The sequence below is a fragment of the Heloderma suspectum genome, chromosome 5 (genome assembly GCF_057233095.1).
Source record: "Heloderma suspectum isolate Gila_16-S chromosome 5, 16-S_ref, whole genome shotgun sequence".
NCBI lineage: Eukaryota > Metazoa > Chordata > Lepidosauria > Squamata > Helodermatidae > Heloderma > Heloderma suspectum.
The window spans coordinates 19,932,802-19,951,327 of record NC_139462.1 but is presented as its reverse complement, the minus strand read 5'-3'; positions in this window follow the sequence as shown (position 1 = coordinate 19,951,327).

Sequence of the window (18,526 nt, the reverse complement as noted above, 5' to 3'; positions counted from 1 at the left end):
GAGATAAGTTGGCCTGCTCAAGTGTGAAACATGGTGTGAATGGAAGAACAGCCGCTTATGATTAGCACCCTGTCTGGAATAATCGCCATGAAAAATACCCGAGGACATTAGGCAGTGAAAAACGAGGAGTTGTGATGAATGTCCTAAGATACACAAGCCCCTATTCATTCATTTGGTTACAAATGACCATGTGGAAGGAACTGATCAGGGTGGTGCTGGCTGACCACATCCCATCATCGAGCACTGTGTACCATTTATAGAGAGCCTACGCACATGAACATACATGTGCTCCTGTGTGCCATTCCACTGATGATTCTGAAAGACAATTCTACTGAGTTCCTCTTGCAACTGTCACCAAGTAGCAGCCATTCTAGCAGGCTGTAGCAGAGGCAGATGAAAGCAAAGCTATTGCATTAGCTCTGTTGACAGACCAGCTCCACCAGGCTCTCTTCTCTCTGAAGTGTTTCCAGCTGTTCATTATAAGAACTACTATTAAACTTGAAGAATTTTTGCCCGGGTTTGCTTTTTTCCTCTTCCCTCCCCTTTCTTTTTGTGATATATGTGTGTGTCTGTGTATGTATGTATGTATGTATGTGTATGTGTATCTGTATCTGTATCTATATCTAATCAATCACAATGAATTATTGTAAGTCTGTGGATAGGGCTGCCTTGTTCTTATTGATTATATGTAAGCTGCTCTGGGAGCCTTTTTGTTGAAGAGCTGGGAAATTTTTAAAAAATAAAAATAAAGAAATGATATGGGGACCTCCATTTTCTAGTGTACCAGATGATGTGTACAGGAGCCTACATGTAGACTGTCCATGTGTCCCATGTCACCAGAACATAAGAGCCGTGCTGGTTCAGACCAAGGATCCATCTATTCCAGCATTCTGGAATGAGCACTCAACATGAGTGGAACAGCACCCTCCTGCCCATGTTCCCCAGCAACTGGTGTACATAGGCATACCCCTCTGGTACTGGAGGTAGCACATAGCCATCAGGACTAGTAGCCGTGGATAGCCTTCTTCTCCAGGTATTTATCTACTCTTTTAAAGCCATCCAAACTGGTGCCCATCACTACATCTTGTGGTAGTGAATTCCATAGTTTAACTATTTGCTGTGTGAAGAAGTACTTCCTTTTGTCCATCCTGAATCTCCCAGCAATCAACTTCATCAGATAACCCACTGGGTTCTAGTACTATGAGAGTGGGAGAAAAATGTCTCCCTATCCACATTCTTCACATCATGCATAATTCTGTAGACCTCTTATCATGTCTTCCCTTACCCTCCTTTTTTCCAAGGTAAACAAACCCAGCTGTTGTAACCTTCCCTCATAGGGGAGATGCTCCAGCCCCTTGGTCATTTTAGTTGTCCTTTGCTACACTTTTTTCAGCTCTACAATATCTTTTTTTTTAGGTGTGTTGACCAGAGCTGTACACAGTATTCGAAGTGTGGTCATACCATATATTTGTGTAAAGGCAGTATGATATTGGCGGTTTTATTCTCAGTTGCTTTTGTAATTATGCCTACAGAGAGTTTGCCTTTTTTACAGTAGCCTTACACTGGGTCGACATTTTCATCAAGCTGTCCACAAGAAAGATCTCTTTCTTGGTTGGTCACTGCCAGGTTGGGGAAGGTTGATGTAGAGTATAAATGTGTTGCCCTGTGGCTGAGATGATGGACTGGATGGGATTTGTAGGCAACCGTTCTTCTTCTGCTACCAAATCTTGGCCACCCAGATTTGCTCCAAGTTGGAGGGTGAAAGGGGGTCATATTGCAATGTGCAAAATATTCTTGTTTCCATGAAATACTTCCTCCCAGTTTAGCTGTTGGCCAAAATGAGCTATGCATTGCTCAGGATGTCCTTGCTAAGAAGAGGAAGGCTTCTTTGATAAGATAACCATTAAATGGGGAACAAACTTTACTATAATTTAACCCAGGGACCAAGGAGCATAGGTGTTATGGCATCATCCAAGCAGACTGGTGGTAGCCTCAGGGCATCTATTAATGGCTGAAACTTAATCCTGCTGCTGGAGGAGCAGGTTTTAAGATAAATGCCTTCTTCTGCAATGCAATTGTGCCCCTTAGTCAGGGCTGACTGGAGTCATCCAATGCCCAATGGTTTTGATAGGTATGGAGCAAAAACCTTCCATTTGAAAATATATATTTTTTGCAGCTGGCAGCCACCGGGGATGAGGATTTGAGTGTGTCAGAGGGGGGAAAAAAAGCTTCCTTCGTTTAAAAATCCTGGTATAGTTAGACATATTTCCCTTTATCTCATACTCTCAGATGTGGCTCTTTAATAAGATTCATATACATATGTGCAACCCAGTGGAGGCTGGTGGCTCCGATGTCAGTGGGGTGGTGAATCCACTCCAGGTTTCTGTCAGAACCAGTTGGAACTCTAAAGGGGTTATCCAAGTTCTGACTAGTTCTGATGGAAGCCTGGAGTGGATTCACCATCCAACTGACATTGGAGCCACCAGCCTCCACTGGTGGAACCCCCATCTGCTGTCAGCACCCCCTTCCTTTTGCTCTGTCTTTGAGGAAAATGGTTGAGGAATCTGGCAAAGGGAAAGAGCCTCTTTTCCTCCTTTTGACATTCTCCATCCCACCACATTTTGTTGTGGTTCCCTGCTTGTAGCAGAGACCTGGTTTGGTATAATGCATGGGTGGGCAGCTTCAGGGGGTCCGGGAGCCATTTTCCACCTCCTGGACCCCTTCTGCTGCCCCCAAATCACCAAAATTTGTCAATGTGGCAGTGGCTTACAGAATGACAAATTTAGCTTGAAAATAAGCTACCGTTTCTCTTTTCATCCTCTGTTGTAGTTTGATGACAAAACTCAGCAGCAAATTGGCTGGGGCTTTAAATAAGCTATTGGTCCTGTTTGGATGCAACACTATATCGTAGGTTAGTGTCATGGGAAGGAGCCTGCTTGAGCCTTGGGCTAGAATGCTCTCCCTCCCCTCTCCTCCCCTCTTCTGGTGTGGCCACAAGAAGGAGATTGAAAGCATCCACATCTTGGTTTGAACTAACCATAGTTTTTCATTACACCTGAACTGGGTGAAGCCGTGGTTACTTTAAACTATGTTTTCTTGATACAAACCAAGATCAAACCGTGGTTTCTGTACTTTTTTGGTTTCAAGGCTATCAATGGCTATTAGCCATAGTTGTTAAATATTACCTCCATTATATTATAACTCCATTACTTCCACTTGTGGGAAACACAATCAGAGGGTGCTATTGCCTTCATGTCCTGCTTGTGGGCTTCCTAGAGGCATCTGGTTGGTCACTGTGGGAACAGAATGCTGGACTAGATGGACCTTTGGTCTGACACAGTACACCAGGGCTCTTCTTATGTTCATATGTCCTTAAACCATAGCTTAAAGTAACTGTAAATTGGCTCAGTTTGGAGATAGGGCAGAATCCAATGGGGTGCTTACATCCCCTATTTCTTTCCACCCCACCAATTCCCTTCCGCAAGCAGCGGTTCCTGCCAATTCCTTTGTGCAAGCAGGACCCACTGCTTAAGCAAGGGAAATTTAGCCCTTCCTAGGGGAAGCCCTGAAATGAGCAGAAATTCTTGCTTCTAGAAGGAGGCAGGTTGGTGGAGTTCCCTTATGTGAGCTCTGCCAGCCTGCTGCATTCCAGAAATGAGCATTTCTGCTCATTTCAGGTTGCCCTGGAAGTGCTAAGTCACCATTGTGTAAGTGGTGGGGGCCGTTTGAGCAACAGGATTGGAGGGGTGTAAGAGGCGTAGTGGGAGTCTACCCACAATGACAACCTACAGTTAGTTTAATCCAGGAAGCAGATGCTTCCAAACTCTTCTTTGCAGCCATGCCAGAGGAGAGGAGAGAGAGGGACATGTGACCTTGAGTCTCAAGTAGTCTTGTAAACCATCAAGCCATCCTATAGTTTAGCACTAGGGATGGATGGATTTTGTAAAGTCTGTTCCCTCTGCATTTCATGGATTGTCAGGTGACTTTCATTCCATTGTCTGCTCATTGACAGAATCTGATTTTTCTTCTTCAGTCTCTTGCATCTGCAACATGAACACAATAGTGCTTGATCTTGTAAGAATTACTGAGATAATGTACATGATGTACTCCAAAGAGTCAGATGGAGGCCCCTTACAAACGCTACTGCTATTGTAAAGTAATATGCATCTCTTGCTATCCATACTGCTTTGTGGTCTTTCGTTACATTGCTGTGTAACACTAGGATTCCCTGCCATCCCTCTCTATTCAGAATCCATTGTATGTGGGCACTACATCTCGTAATTTTACTAGTCTGCATTAAAACTCTGATTTAGGAGTGAGATGTGTGCCAATAAAGATGTCAGAATGGATGTCTGCTAAATGTTTAAACAGGCCCCCGGGGCTGCTGGGAAACATATAATTGAAATAAATATTTGTAAATATCTTTGCCAAGGCACACTACAAGACATATGCGCGCGCACACACACACCACAGATATGTCTCGTTGCCTTTTGGGAATACTTTGCTCACTTGTATCTTGAAGCACTAATGATTGGGAGACCATTGGAACACATTACCAAGATAATTGGTGCTTTGGGTTGAGGGCTTATGTGTGGAACCCATCTTTGAGAAATTCAGCTGGTCTTATTGAAAACCCTTTTTGCCTCCTTTGGAATTCCTCGGATGTTTCCCCTGAAGAGGAGAATCTCCAAATTCACCCCATAATTTCTCTTTAGATGAAACTCAATGGCAACACTATTCCTAGATCTTACCAACTTTGCCCATAATATAGATAATTCCTTCACTAGTCCTTGATTCCCAACACTGCAGAAAACATCCATACCACAGCTTGATTAATAATCTGTATTCATATTTTCCATGGTTCCCAGGTTGGGGTGTTCAGAACTCCCGTGAAGAAATTTCTCTAGTCTTATTAAAACTCCTTTAGCTACCTTGACATTTCATACAAGCAGGAAACTCCAAATTTGCCTTTGAATTTGGCTCTGGCAGAAATCTGGAAGTATTTATCAGAAATACTGAGATTGTAAACCATGTCTACACATACAAGGAATGCTAAATGTTGCATCCACAAGCAATTCTTGCTAGCTATCCTAGGTCATTCACTATTCACTGCAGCCCTGTTCAGAGACTCTGAATCCCATGGATAATGAATGCATGGAAGGGAAGGGGTGATCCCATGTTATTTCACCCCATGAACATATTATTTATTTAGATTATTTTTATCCACTTCTCAGCCAAAATGTCTCCGAGAGTAGCTTACAAATAATCAGTAAATAATCCCTACCCACAGGTTTACAATCTAAAAGACACAACACACAAGGAAAAAGAATGGGGAGGGAAGAGGTGAGAATTATGTCTTTCACCAGGGCTGGTGGAATGGCCCTGATTCCCCCTCTCATCTCCCTCAGTACAGCCAGGAGGAATGGCTGCAAGAGATGACACTTGAGGGAGGAGGAAGTGGTCTTCAGGTAAGCTTTATTTTAGGTCAAAGGACTTGCTTATGTTTGGGGGAGGGGGTCTTGCCCTTCCTTCATGAATACTAGAAGCATCCCACATACATAATCCAGGCACTGTGATTATGTGGTCACAAGTTATTTTTTACAGGCAATGGAGCAGTATCTTGTCTGCATGAAATACATGGCCTTGCTGCATGGCAAAAGGTATAGCAATGCAACAGACACATAGACCTCACCACACACCTTGCTGCTCTGCTCCCCACTTCCCTCAGTGGCAGGAATACAGGGTCTGTTTCCTGTAAGGAGAAAGTACTGGCAAAATATGTTGGTGTTTTTGTAACATCTCTTTATTTACAAGACCACGTGGAACGGGTTCCCTCAGCATAGAACACTGGAAAGCCACTTGACAAATGGCGCTGTTGCCCTCAATGTGTGAAGTGGGTCTCCTCTGTGAGATGAAGACAAGGACAAGCAAAAACAGGTGGGGAAAGTAGTGCACATGTAAAACAAACAGATCAAACAACTCTTCTTGCTGAGATGAAAGAGGTTTCTGAAGTTTGCCTCAGCCTTTCCCACTCCCAGCCTTTCCTTGAACTGCTTTGTGAAGCTCCTGTTCAACTTGTCCCCATTGTTCTGTTCTCCCTCCTCTGCCATCTTGGGTTCCTCATCAGGCTGGGCTGAATGGCCACCCCTAATTCACCACCCTATTTGCAGGGGCTTTGTGCTTTTTATTTTTTAACAGAGGCGCTCTGGGAAGGGGGAATAGTGGCAGCCAAAGCTTCACTCCTGCAGGCATAATGGCAACACTGTTGGCAAAGCCGATTGCTTTACAAGCTATTAAAAGAAGCAAGAAAGAAAAGATGCCCCCGACCACCACAGTTGTATAAATCCCTCCACCCATCATACTCCCCAGTTAGAATTGTCCCATAAAACTTTCTGTGTAGGTTTGCAGCATCTCTGCTAGATACCGCTCTTCAGGGTGTTTTGCATGCACACGCATCCGTGGCTCGTTTTGAGCATCAGCTGAATGAACCATGATGGGTGTCATTGTGCTGTAGAGAGGGTTCTTGGGATTTGGCAAGATGGGCATCACCAAGATGGGAACTCCTAGGAAGAAGGAATTGGGTTTTTTTTAAATCTTTAAATATTCTGAGCAAATATTATATCAAACAGGGAGGGGCTGTATCTCAGTGGTAGAGCACTTGCTTTGCATGAAGGAGGTTCCAGGTTCAATCCCTGGTATCTTCAGGTAGAGTGAGGAAAGACCACAGACCACAGTTCACTTTCCTGTGAGCTGGCCCAAGTTGATCTGCATCACCTTGGGCCGGCTCTCAGATTTTCCAGGGCGGCGGGGGTGTTTTCCATAAAAAGAAATGTGCACAAATTGCAGCTTGCATTATTTTTGCAAATTTAGACTGTATTCTGCACAAATTTTGCCCATAATTTCCATAATTTACACAAATTGCAGCTTCAATTTGTGCAAATCATGCAAATTGTGGCTGCAGTTTGCACAAACATCTCTTTACAGGGAAAAAGAACTCCAAGAGACGTTCCCCCCAAAAGCTCATGGCCTGGCTCAGAAATGCAAGCCAAGCTGGGGGCTTGGGGGAAATTCGGTCAGCCCCAAAGGGGCAGATTTCCCTGCAGCGGGCATCCCTATTTGACAGACCACAGCTCTGACTGTAAGGCAGCTTCCTATGTTCCTATTAACAGCCATACAGATATTTTAATTTTTCTTTAGCTTTGAAAAGGCAGTCAAGCTTTTTTCTACCCCCACTTAGTGTGTGTGCGTGTGTGTGTGCGCGTGCATGCACACGAGTGTGAGACAGAATTCTAGCTTAAAAAAAAATCCTGACTATTTCTTAAACATATGGAAATTTGTTCTTTGTTATATTGAACAGCCACATCAGTATTTTAGCTTTTGTGATGTAAGAGTAATTTTTTAAAAAGTATTTGGCACTGCAGTTTGAATCAACAAAATCTAAACATCAAGAGACACATGCCATTGTTCCTTCTTCAGCTCTTTGGCTGCCCTTCTCTCAGGATGTTATTCTGGCATCAGGTCTGTTACACACTGTAATCCCACAAACAATGTACCCCATAATAAATGGACCCTATTGTGCTTCCTCAGAAACTAGACCTGTGACTGCCTTTTTTTAGGCGGATTGTGTGTGAAGCTGACATCCTTCAAAATTATGCTTTGATACCACTGAGTGTGTATGGGTGGGGAGGAGGAAAATGCCCTCCCTTTCCTTCTCTTAAGGAGTCAGCCTGCTGAGGAATGGCAGGTGCTTTGGGTTAAATCTTTCCGATTAATCTCCCACTCCATCTGTTACTCTCTCCATCCTTCTCCTTCACAAATACCAATGTGGCACCTAAAGGAGTAAGTGCTTTAGTCCTCTGTAGCCTCAATGGCTGCCACAGTCAGAGGCAGCATTACTGGCTTGTGTCCCAATTAAATTTTATTTTGGCATGACTAGGTAGACAACTTTCATGCACACCAAGGCCTAACAGTCTGCTATATTTCAGAGCCAAGAGGAAATCCCTTCCCCCAGTCAGATTGGCTAGTCAGTCAGCATTGTGTCCTCCTAATGTAGCATGTGGCCATGCTCTATTGATGTTTAAATCTATGGTTGGCATCATTTGCTATATTAAATGCTGATACAGTATGAGAATTACACTTTTTCAAATAGTTCCTTGGACGTGTTTCTCAAATAGTCTGATTGATCTTTGAAGATGCTTTCTAGATCTTGGTTGACTTATTTATTTTAAAACTTCTATCCTGCCTTATAGCCAAAATGACTCTCAAGGCAGCTTGCAAACAATGCAAAATAATAATAATAATAATAATAATAATAATAATAATAATAATAATAAAACCAAATCACAGATGGGAGGAAGACAGAATAGAGAATAGTGCCTGTGTTGGTCAGGGCCCCCTACCAGGGATGGCATCCAAGGTAGGTATGGTCAGGCACCTGCCAAGGGCCCAGGCCACAGCAGGGCCCACTGACAAGAGCCCCCTGGAATTGCTCTTCCTCTTCACCATGGCATCCTGCTTGTTCACCTGCCTCTTGCTTGGCCCAGATAACAGAGGGGGTGGGAAGGAGGAGCAGTAGATGCCACCGCCAACTTGCTCCCTGGCTCTCTCCCCGAAGCAAGCAAGTGGTAGCAGTGATGACAAAGAGGAAGAGGAGCAGTATTTATGTATGTATGTATTTATTCATTATTTGTCACATTGATACACCACACTACATGTGAAAAATTCCAGAGTGGAATAGCAGCTGATGACAACAGTGGTGAGAAGGCATATACTCACTGACGGAGGGGCCCCATTGAGTGTGCCTTGTCTAAGTGCTCCCCCAAAACCTGGAGCCAGCACTGCCCCTACCCTCCCAGAGAAATACTGGAGGGATGTCCCAGTGCCAGGGGCCAAGAGCTATATTCCCTCATGCTGCCACTGCAGAGCCCTGACAGAAGGGAGCAGCATGCTGTGGGAATCTGACAGGCTGACGCGAAGCAAGGAGCCGGCTGACCACTGGTGAACTGGTGAATTCAACTTCCCCTCGCTTCCCTTCCCCATTGTTCCCCTCGCCCGCGCAAACACACTTTTTATTAGAATGTTATTTTTTATTGTATTTTATTGTATTCTTTTTCTTTCCAAAAATAAAATCATCATCGTAATAGCAATAATAGTAATAATAATATGATGATGACGATGATGACGACGACGACGATGTCCATGCATATTTGAACCAGTCGTGAGGACTTGCTCCATGAGGGCTAGGAACATGACTTAGAAATAAAACCCCAGGTATTCAGGATGTTCATTTCCATGCCAGATAATACCAGCTGATGCGGGAGATGCATAGCTTGGTAACGTTCAGGTGCCTTGGTCAGACGATCATAATAAAAAAGTCTTGTGTTGATGAGCTTGCCCAGACCCAAGAAGAAATGGTTATGTTCAGGCAAGCATTGGGACATATTTTTGAAAAAGAGATTTTTAAAATAGGATAGTTTTAGACAAGCCATTTTTCAATCTATTAGACTACAATCCTGTACCCTCATTGAACTCAATGGGACTTACTTCTGAGTAGGTATGGATAGGATTACATTGTTGGACAATAAGGGATCTCTCTCCCCCTCGGTTTTGTGACAAAACAGTATTTTTTTATAGAGTCAGTACTTGCTTGAGAAGGATTAATGGTCCATTAGAAGGAGCTTTAACGATATTTCAGCTTCTTCTCCCTCTCATGCCACCCAAGAAATAGCACTCATGCTCTTCTCAGTATTACCAAGGCCCTGTTTCCATGACAACAGAAGGAGAAGGGAGGAGTGGGTCACCCACATTTTTGTAGGAGCTGCTTTTGATCCAGGCAGGGTTCCATGAGGGTGTGCATTGCACCATTCCAAGTGGCTTCACATAACTTACTTCCAAGTAGGTGGGGGATTTGGAGTGAATGTCATCCGACTGGCAGGGCTGCTCAACCAATAAGAGAGGCTTCCCCCCCCCTCCAGGTTCCATAAGGGAAGTGCGAAGTAGTTACTTCCACTTATGCACATTTGTAAGACAAGCCCCCCAACGAGCCCCCTTTGTAGCCCGTTGCTGCGTTTGACTGCGGTAACAGAGGGATGAAAGAACCCCCCCCCCCCGATGTGCGCATTTGTAAGACAAGCCTCTCAATGAGCTCCAAGCCTCATTGAACACAGTGGGTGTTACTTCTGCGTAGACTCTATTTGGTTTGTGCTGGGAAACACAGGGACAGGGGACAGGAAACCCCCCTTGACCAGGGTCTCGGTGAAAGACACACCCCTGGGCAGGGTTAGCATACCTGAGGTCAGTGGGGCACACAACAGCTATACCACAGAGAACCTGACTTAAGGAAAAGAACCGGACTTTAAGCAGTGTCAGGAAATCCAGTTTTTCCTTGATAAGCTCCGGGAAGGCTGCTGGAAGGCCATGACATCATCTATCCCTAATGACCTCCACAAGACAGCTTCATCTGTTTGAAACTAAGCCCAGGATTTGAGAATAGATGCTGTGGCTGAGACTTTATTCCAGGTAAGACCCTGGGAGGTCAGAGGCAAGCAACAGAGCTATGTTGGAGAAGGGATGGTTTGCTAGTCAGAGCAAAATTTTATTTCTGGAGATCAAAACAGTTATTAAGAACACTTACATTTACAAAAGCCCTGTGTGAGAGAGCTCTCTGGCAACTCTGCTGTTGGTGCATAGGCATTATACAAGATGTGCCTTAAATATATTAATGACCGCTGGGTTGATCTTTGTTACACCCCAGGAAGGAAAAAGCCCCGCTGTTTCATTTCCTATTACGGGTAACCTTTGGCTGTTACTAATTACAGCTGCAATTTCATATCCCAAACCCTGTTAGAAGCTTTGAGCTGATTAATTATCCCCCTAGACAAGCACGGAGAATCTACAGACCCAGAAAATGAAGTGGGGAAAAGAGGATTGCGTTATACAGGGAGGAAGCAAATTTTTCAGAGGAAAGAGAGAAGGGTCTCCTGATCTTTTGTGTAACTCCTGAAAGATAGAAGCCATTTTTTCTTTCCCCATGGCTTTTCTTGAAAGAACATAAGAACAAAAGAAGAGCCCATGCTGGGTCACACCAAGGGTCCGTCTAGTCTAGCATTCTGTTCAAACAGTGACCAACCAGCTGCCCATGGGAAACTCACAAGCAGGACATGACTGCAACAGCAACCGCCCCGTATGCAGGGAATTCTGCATGCAGCTGAGCTACACACAGGGGTGAGCAACTTATGGCTGTCCAAGTGTTTTGGCCTAGAACTGCCACCAGCCCTGGTTAGCTAATGGTGAGGCATGATGGGAGTTGTAGGCCAAAGGATTTGGAAGGCCACAAGTTACCGACCCCTGGACTACAGAATGTCCAGGGTTGCCTTGAACTTAATTCTAAGAAGATGGCTGGCTGTCCAAAATGTGGCGTTTCATTTTGGACGCAGTTCAGCCCTTTGCCAAGTTGGCAGGAGACTTTGCATGGTGGAGGAATGAGTGCCCTCCTCCGCAGCGCAGTAGCGTAGTGTGTGATGCAGGCAGGGATGGACGGATAAGTCTATTTCTGGCCCATGTCAGTTTTAGATTTGTCCATTCATAAATCTGTTGTATCCCATTTCTGATCAATCTGTGATTTTTCTAAAAAAAAAAAAAAAAAACTGCACAAAAATTCATATTTAAATATGTATTTTTGAATATATTTTCTAAAAAAATACAGAGTTATGGAAGTATTTTATCTCAAATTATGCATTTCTAAATGCATTCCATCCTAAAATACACATCTCTGATGCATTTTAGCTTTTAAAAAATATCTCTCTCTCCAAGAACTGCATTGTGGAATATGGTGAAGTGTGAAACAGGAACATATTTATACTGAGTCTTATACTCTTATACCGAGTCAGACCATTCGTCCAACTAGCCCAAAATCATTGATACTGACTGGCAGCAGCTCTCCAGGGTTTCAGGAAGGATTCTTTCCTAGCCTTACCCGGAGATACCAGGGTTGAACCCTTGTGCTAAGCAGGGGCTCTGCCACTGAGCTATAGTTAGGGATGGATGGACTCACCTCTGTCTGGGGCGCATGGGAGCTTGACGAGCCCTCCCTGCTTGTGCAGGCCAGACCTGCTCGGTGAGCCTCCCTGCTCACCCCGCCCCCGCATGCCGCTCCTCCTCTGGGTGCCAAGTTGTCCAGCAGTCAAGCCCTTGTGCTTTATACACAACACATTCTTCAGTGCCGTGTACCCCACAAGCAGTCTAGCCCTCTCCTCTTCGCAAGGAGGAGAGGGCTAGAGTGCTTGGGGCTCCAAGGCCCCTCCTTCCCCCACCAGCTGTCAAGGGCTTCCTTGACAGCTGGCAGAGGCAGGAGGAGTCCTCGGCGCTGCTCCCAGCTGCTCGCCGAGCTCCAGGGTGTTCGGTGGCTGGGTCTGTCAGTGCCCCACAGCTCGGCAAGCAGGGTTGGGAGGCCAGACACGGGGGAGTCCACCAGCCTGCCGGACCAACCTGAGCACCCGTGACATCCCTAGCTATAGTCCCTCCCCAATTATCCAAAGGATAATTATGTTCTGATCTGAATAATAGAGGTGTGGATAAAGTCAGTTTGCATCAGAGTTTGCAAAGATTGAATTTTTCAGACATCTCCAATGGTAGGGATGTTGGAGGAATCCAGTTGGGGGGTGGAGCTCGATGATCTGTCATTGGCTCAGCCCCCTGAACTTCAGCTTGGCTTCCACTTGCTGGCTCAACTCAATCTGAAGCGATTTTCCATATTGTTTTTTCCATGTTTTTCGTATTTTTTTTTATTTGCAAAAATAGACATTTACACCAATTGCAGCTGCGAGTTGCGTAATTTGCACAAATTTTGGCCGCAACTTGCATAATTTTTGCAAATGTCTATTTCTAAATAGACATTTGCGAAATGTCTAAAATGAAAAAAGTTCTCAGATTTCGGGGGGAAAAACCCTGGGCTCACAAATGCAAGCTGAGTCAGGTGCACCTGGAACTCCTGTGAGTCCAAAAAGGGCTGGATTTCCCAGTGATGGACATCCCTAAATGTAGGTGCTCCATAAAGACACTTAAATTGCACTATGCTTTAAAAAAAAAAAAGGAAAAAGAAAGAAGAATCATGCAGTTTGGCTGGTTCACACATGCACATTTATCACTTGATAACCATGACATCAGTGCTGCATGTGTGAATTGAATTGGCGTTAGATCTGCAGTGACCAATTCACACATGCAGCACTGATGTCATGGTTATCATAGCACAATTCTCACATGCAGCACTGATGTCATGGTTATCACAGACAGAACTGTCATATCTCCTCAGATGCAAGGCTTTTCAATATTCTCCTAAACAGCCATCCTCCCTGCATTCATGTTATTTCAGTCAAACATGCTGTCTGACCTGACTGAAGCAATAAGAATAATAAGAGATGCCTCATATTGAGTCAGGCCGTTGTTCCATGCAGCCCAGTATTATTTTCTCTGGCTGGCAGCATCTCTACAAACTTCAGGCTCTGCAACAGGGGTCTTTCCCAGCCCGGCTGCCTAAGAGTCCTTAAGCGAAAATGGCAGGGATTGAACTTGGCACCTTGTTCATGCAAATCACAGTCTGTTGCACTAAGAACAGGTTTTGAATCGTTTGTCAGTGGAAGCAAGAGTTTAATGGAGACTATTTCCTTACAGCAGGGGGAGGCAGTTGCCTAATAATGCCTTTCTCCTTTGCTGCCTTGTGATATTATGTTATTCTGGAAGTAATAGTGCTGCCGAGCATCATGTTCAACTGGAGATGTGTTTTGATGGATAGTCATCTGAAGTACAAGACAAACACCAAACAGACAAACCCTGGAGGAAGCCATGGCTTGCAGGGGCAGAAGTGGGGAAAACACTGTATTGGGCATGTCCTCCGCATGCCTTTCAAATAAGCACAGGGCCAGTCTTTCCATGAAATGACAACAGGGGATGCGTGCAACACCTTTGAGAAATCTCAGTAGTCTTATCAAAATTCCCCTTGACATTCTGCAGATGTTTCATCTGAAGAAGAACGGCCAAATTCAAGTTTCACTTCAGAACAATCCACAACGACCTAAGGACATGTGTCACTTCCCGCAGCCTCCAAGAAATTTTGCTAGTGTTATCAAAACTCCTTTGGGTTCTCTCAGAATTCCTCAGACGCTTTCCCAGTGGAAGAACTTCCAAATTTGTTTTGAATGTTACTGTAAGTGAAATTTCCATGGCAACAGGTGATGGGTTGCAGAAGAGGCACCAGATTTGTGCCCCCAAGTTTCTTCTAGGGATGTTGTTGTCATAAGGAAAATGAGCAGGGTGTCGGTGTCATTTTGACTTTGCACTGCAGGTAAGAAAACATTGTGCACCTCCAAGAATTTTGAGTGTGAATATTCCTGTACATGCTCAGTAAAGGAGTGAGATAGGGAGTGGCCACCATTTTAAGTAGTTACCAAAATGCAGGGTGGAAAAAGCTTGCTTTCTCCTCTCTGTAAGACCCTGAGCCCTTGAGACAGGTTAGTCAGGAGGTTTCCTTTTGAATATTTTTTTAAGAGTCGTGATTTTTTTTTTAACAAACGCTAGGAGTTCCTTGTTTGTTTATGTTCTTTTATATTGTATAAAGGGCTGTTTAGAAAGTTGTTCCTGTGTTGCTGGATCCTGATCCTTTTTTGAGCTGGAGTGAACTGAGTAGAGTCTGTTTTCTTTCTTCGGCCAGCAGAAAAATCAAGCTTCAGAGAGAAGTTTTATTTATATTTTTGTTGTGGACTCAAGCTGAAAGACAGACTTTGAGAGGCCTGTGCTCTGTTCTATTGTTTTGGCGATAAGTACATTGTTATGCATGTAAAATTATTACATGTGCATTACTAATGGTGGCAGAAAAATAAGATTTCTTTGCCGGCATCATCACCACAGAGTAGGGATGAATGGAATAGCTTTGGCTATTGCGCTGTATAGAAATGAAATAACTAAATAAATAAATCCGTTCTGTATGTGTTTTGTGGATTGTCAGGCATCTTTCGTTCTGTCATCTGCTCATTGATGGAACCGATTTTTTTAATCTTTAACTATAATTTCATTGTAGTTGCATGAATTTGCATGAGTGTTCATGTGCATTTGTGCACATGTGCAAGTGCTCTAATCTGCATTAGTTAATCCACAAGTGTGCATTAGCATTAATGCAAATTAGTGCAAATCCTCCCCAAAAGTGAAAAACCAGCCTGTAAGTCTGTGGAATCCATGTGACTTGGAAAAAGCCAGTTTGCTGCAAAATCCACAGGTCAGACTGAGAGAAATCTGAACTCATTCAATTTTGTTGCAGATGTCTCTGACATCTCTACCTCAGAGTAGGCTCTAATATGAGCTCTAGCCTGTGTTCAATCATATTAGTTATGAGTCTTCTATCACTGTCGCCCTTGTCGTTTTCCCTGCTGTGCTGTTTCATTACTGTCATCTCTTTAGCCTACCAAGGAGCTAACTTAACTCTGGGTCCGTATTAGTATAGATTAGCCTTCCCCAACCTGGTGCCCTCCAGATGAGTTAGACTACAACTTCCATACTCCCCAGCCAGCATGGCTGATATATATGGGTTGTTTCCAATGTCAATCTTAAGCCCCATTCATTTCAATGGGTTTACTCTGGATACAACTATAATTGTGCAAAATTTATTTATTTATTTATTGCATTTATACCCCGCCTTTTTTCCTCTTGCAAGGAACCCAAGGTGGCTTACATTATCCTCCTCCTCTCCATTTTATCCTCACAACAACAACCCTGTGAGGTGGGTTTGGCTGAGAGTCAGTGACTGGCCCAAAGTCACCCAGTGAGCTTCCATGGCCAAGTGGGGACTAGAACCTGGATCTCCCAGCTCCTAGTCCAACAGTCTTGCCACTACACCACATCACACCAGCAGCAGCCAGGGGTGCCCTACTTGAACTCAGTGGGCTTTGGATCAGACCTCCAATACACCACCAGATTTATTAAGTAGCACTTGCTGTGCCTGTTTGTTTGCTGTTTGAGAGAAGAATTTGGGCAGTTTCAATGGGACCATTAATTAGTTGGTGCTTGAACTTTTCTTCAAGAACGTACAAGACTTTCATTAATGGCTGTGGAGAAAATGCTTCCCTGGGAATGGAAAATGGGACTCTGTGCCCACAGGAGCATGACGGCTCGTGCTTATTGTTTCAATGATTGCATTGATTTTTAAACCACTTAAGACAATATGAACAGCCTGCCATTTAGAACAGGAGGCTCCCAGCTGAGCCACTCTGCAGCTGTGATAATGGTCAGTTGCTGTTAATCCACCTAACCAGGTGAATAGACAAGAAGCTTCACAAATATTTAGTCTCTTCAGCCACAAAGAACTAACATGGAGATACACAGGCAGGCAACCTAAAAACGTTTGCTAACTTATTTGCAAGACGGAATGCCCACAATGCTTTTCTGGAGCTTATCAATGAATGCCCCAATCATGTAACAACCAGGGATGCTGGAGAAATTCGAGATGGATTAAAATGAGCTTGGATTTCTAAGAATCCAACCTGCGGAATCCACTGAGGAGCGACCCCCACAGGCCGTGCAGAGTCCATGGACTTTCAGATTATTTTTTTACTTTCCCGAAATTTACGCATATAAATCTGTAGAAAAATATGTGATGATGGAACGAAAGGCACCTGACAATCCACAAAACACAGATGGAGCAGATTTTACACAGTCTGTACATCCCTAGTAACAACCCTTGAGATTAGTTTCTGTTGTTCCCAGTTTACAGTTGGGAAAATGAAGGGTGATTCCACACAGCTTAGAGTAGTGTAAGGAACTCTGGCTGTTGTAACAGAGTGAGGCTAAAAGCAATACCTATGAGCTGGGAAGAATTCAGTTCAAATCTAGCCTCAGCCAGATTGCAGCAAAATTAGATGTAGTGATGATTCAGGAAGTCTGTGATCCGATCTTCTTCTTTTTAAACTCCAGAGTATCCTCAGGGTCTCAAATTTTGATCTGAGCAGTTGCAATGGCAGAGGGGTGGTGTGTGTGTGTGTGTGTGTGTGTGTGTTCACCTTCCCATATCTAAATCACACGCACATCCTGGAGCAACTATTAGCCAGCGAGGGGAAAATATACAGGCATGATACAATTACCTATATTTTTCCCTAGCGGGCCTAATAGCAGCTTTGCGGGGTATTTAGATGGGGAAAGCTGCATTGTGGTGGTGAAAGGTTAATCCCACTCACTCACCTCCATCCTGCTGCTCCAGTTAAAATCAGAGATCCACATAGCTGTTTTGATTCACTAGCTGCTTTGATTCATTGTTTAAAACAAACAAATGTTGAGTGATCTAAGCACAGATCTCCCACACCGCGTGTACTTTGGGCCTTAGGCAAACTAGTCCTCTGTTTGTCATGTGGACAATAATCATGGCCTGCTTTAGAGGGTTGTTGTGTGGATTACTGAGATGAGGTCTGTTAAGGTCTTTGGATGCTCAAAGGCATTATAGAAATGCTAAAACTGTTTATCCTTTCAAGCTAAGAAGCAACCTGGCAATCAAGGGAGAAGTAAAGAGATGGTTGCCTCCACAGGAAAGGAAAAGGGGAAAGGATTTCCTGTCCTGTCCCTTTTCAGCAACATCAGCAAAACAAAAGAGGCAGGCCAAAGGGTGTTGCTTTGCACCTGGCGGGATGAATCTGCACATTCTGTTAGATAGCCTTTTGTTTTCTCAGCTAAGTAGATGCTGTTGCCTGTTCTACATACGACATCCTCCTCCCTACGGTTCCCAGCATTTCCTGGCATCCAAAGCCTTCCAAGTGTGCTGTACGATAAACACAGCAGAAGAGCTGACTACGTATTGTTTACATGGTGGACCAATGTGCATGGCTGGTGGGCTGCCTGCATCCATTGGGTCGAGTTGCAAGTTGTATAAGCCTGTTTTAGGAGAAAGCTGAACCATGGCAGGGGGAATAAATGACGTCTGTTTTGCAACAATGGCTTACAAATTGCTTAATGGGCTCTACCAGTTTCACTGCCTTCTAGAGAAGACAAGTGCGTTCCCAGGCTGGAAGGAAACCACAACTTGATCACTTTCCTTCCTATCTTCAGGGAGCCTGATTTACAGCTGTGTTTTGGGGCATGCAGACTGAGAGTTTGTCGTAATGGTATACATGAATTTTGAACCCAGCCCCTGGCCTTTACATTGCTTCTTGCATGGTATCCATTTAGCTTCAGCAGCGGGGCTCTATATGGATGTACGGAAACTTCCTACACAAATAATTATGTGTGCTCTGAGATGCTCTACACTGAACAAGGAAGGATCAGCAGGTAGAGTGTGATTTGGAGGAGTGAGCAATTCCAGGATTTAGTTTCCTTGCACTTAGGATGTCTTTCTAATATTTGTTTTATGGACAGATATGCAAGCAGAAAATGATGGAAGCCAATCAACACTCATATAGTAATAAAAACTGCCACTAGCCCTGCACCAGATCTCCTGTACTCCAGGGTGCTTTACCTTCAGCCAACTCACTGTTTTCTGTGTCTCCCTGACTGCAAA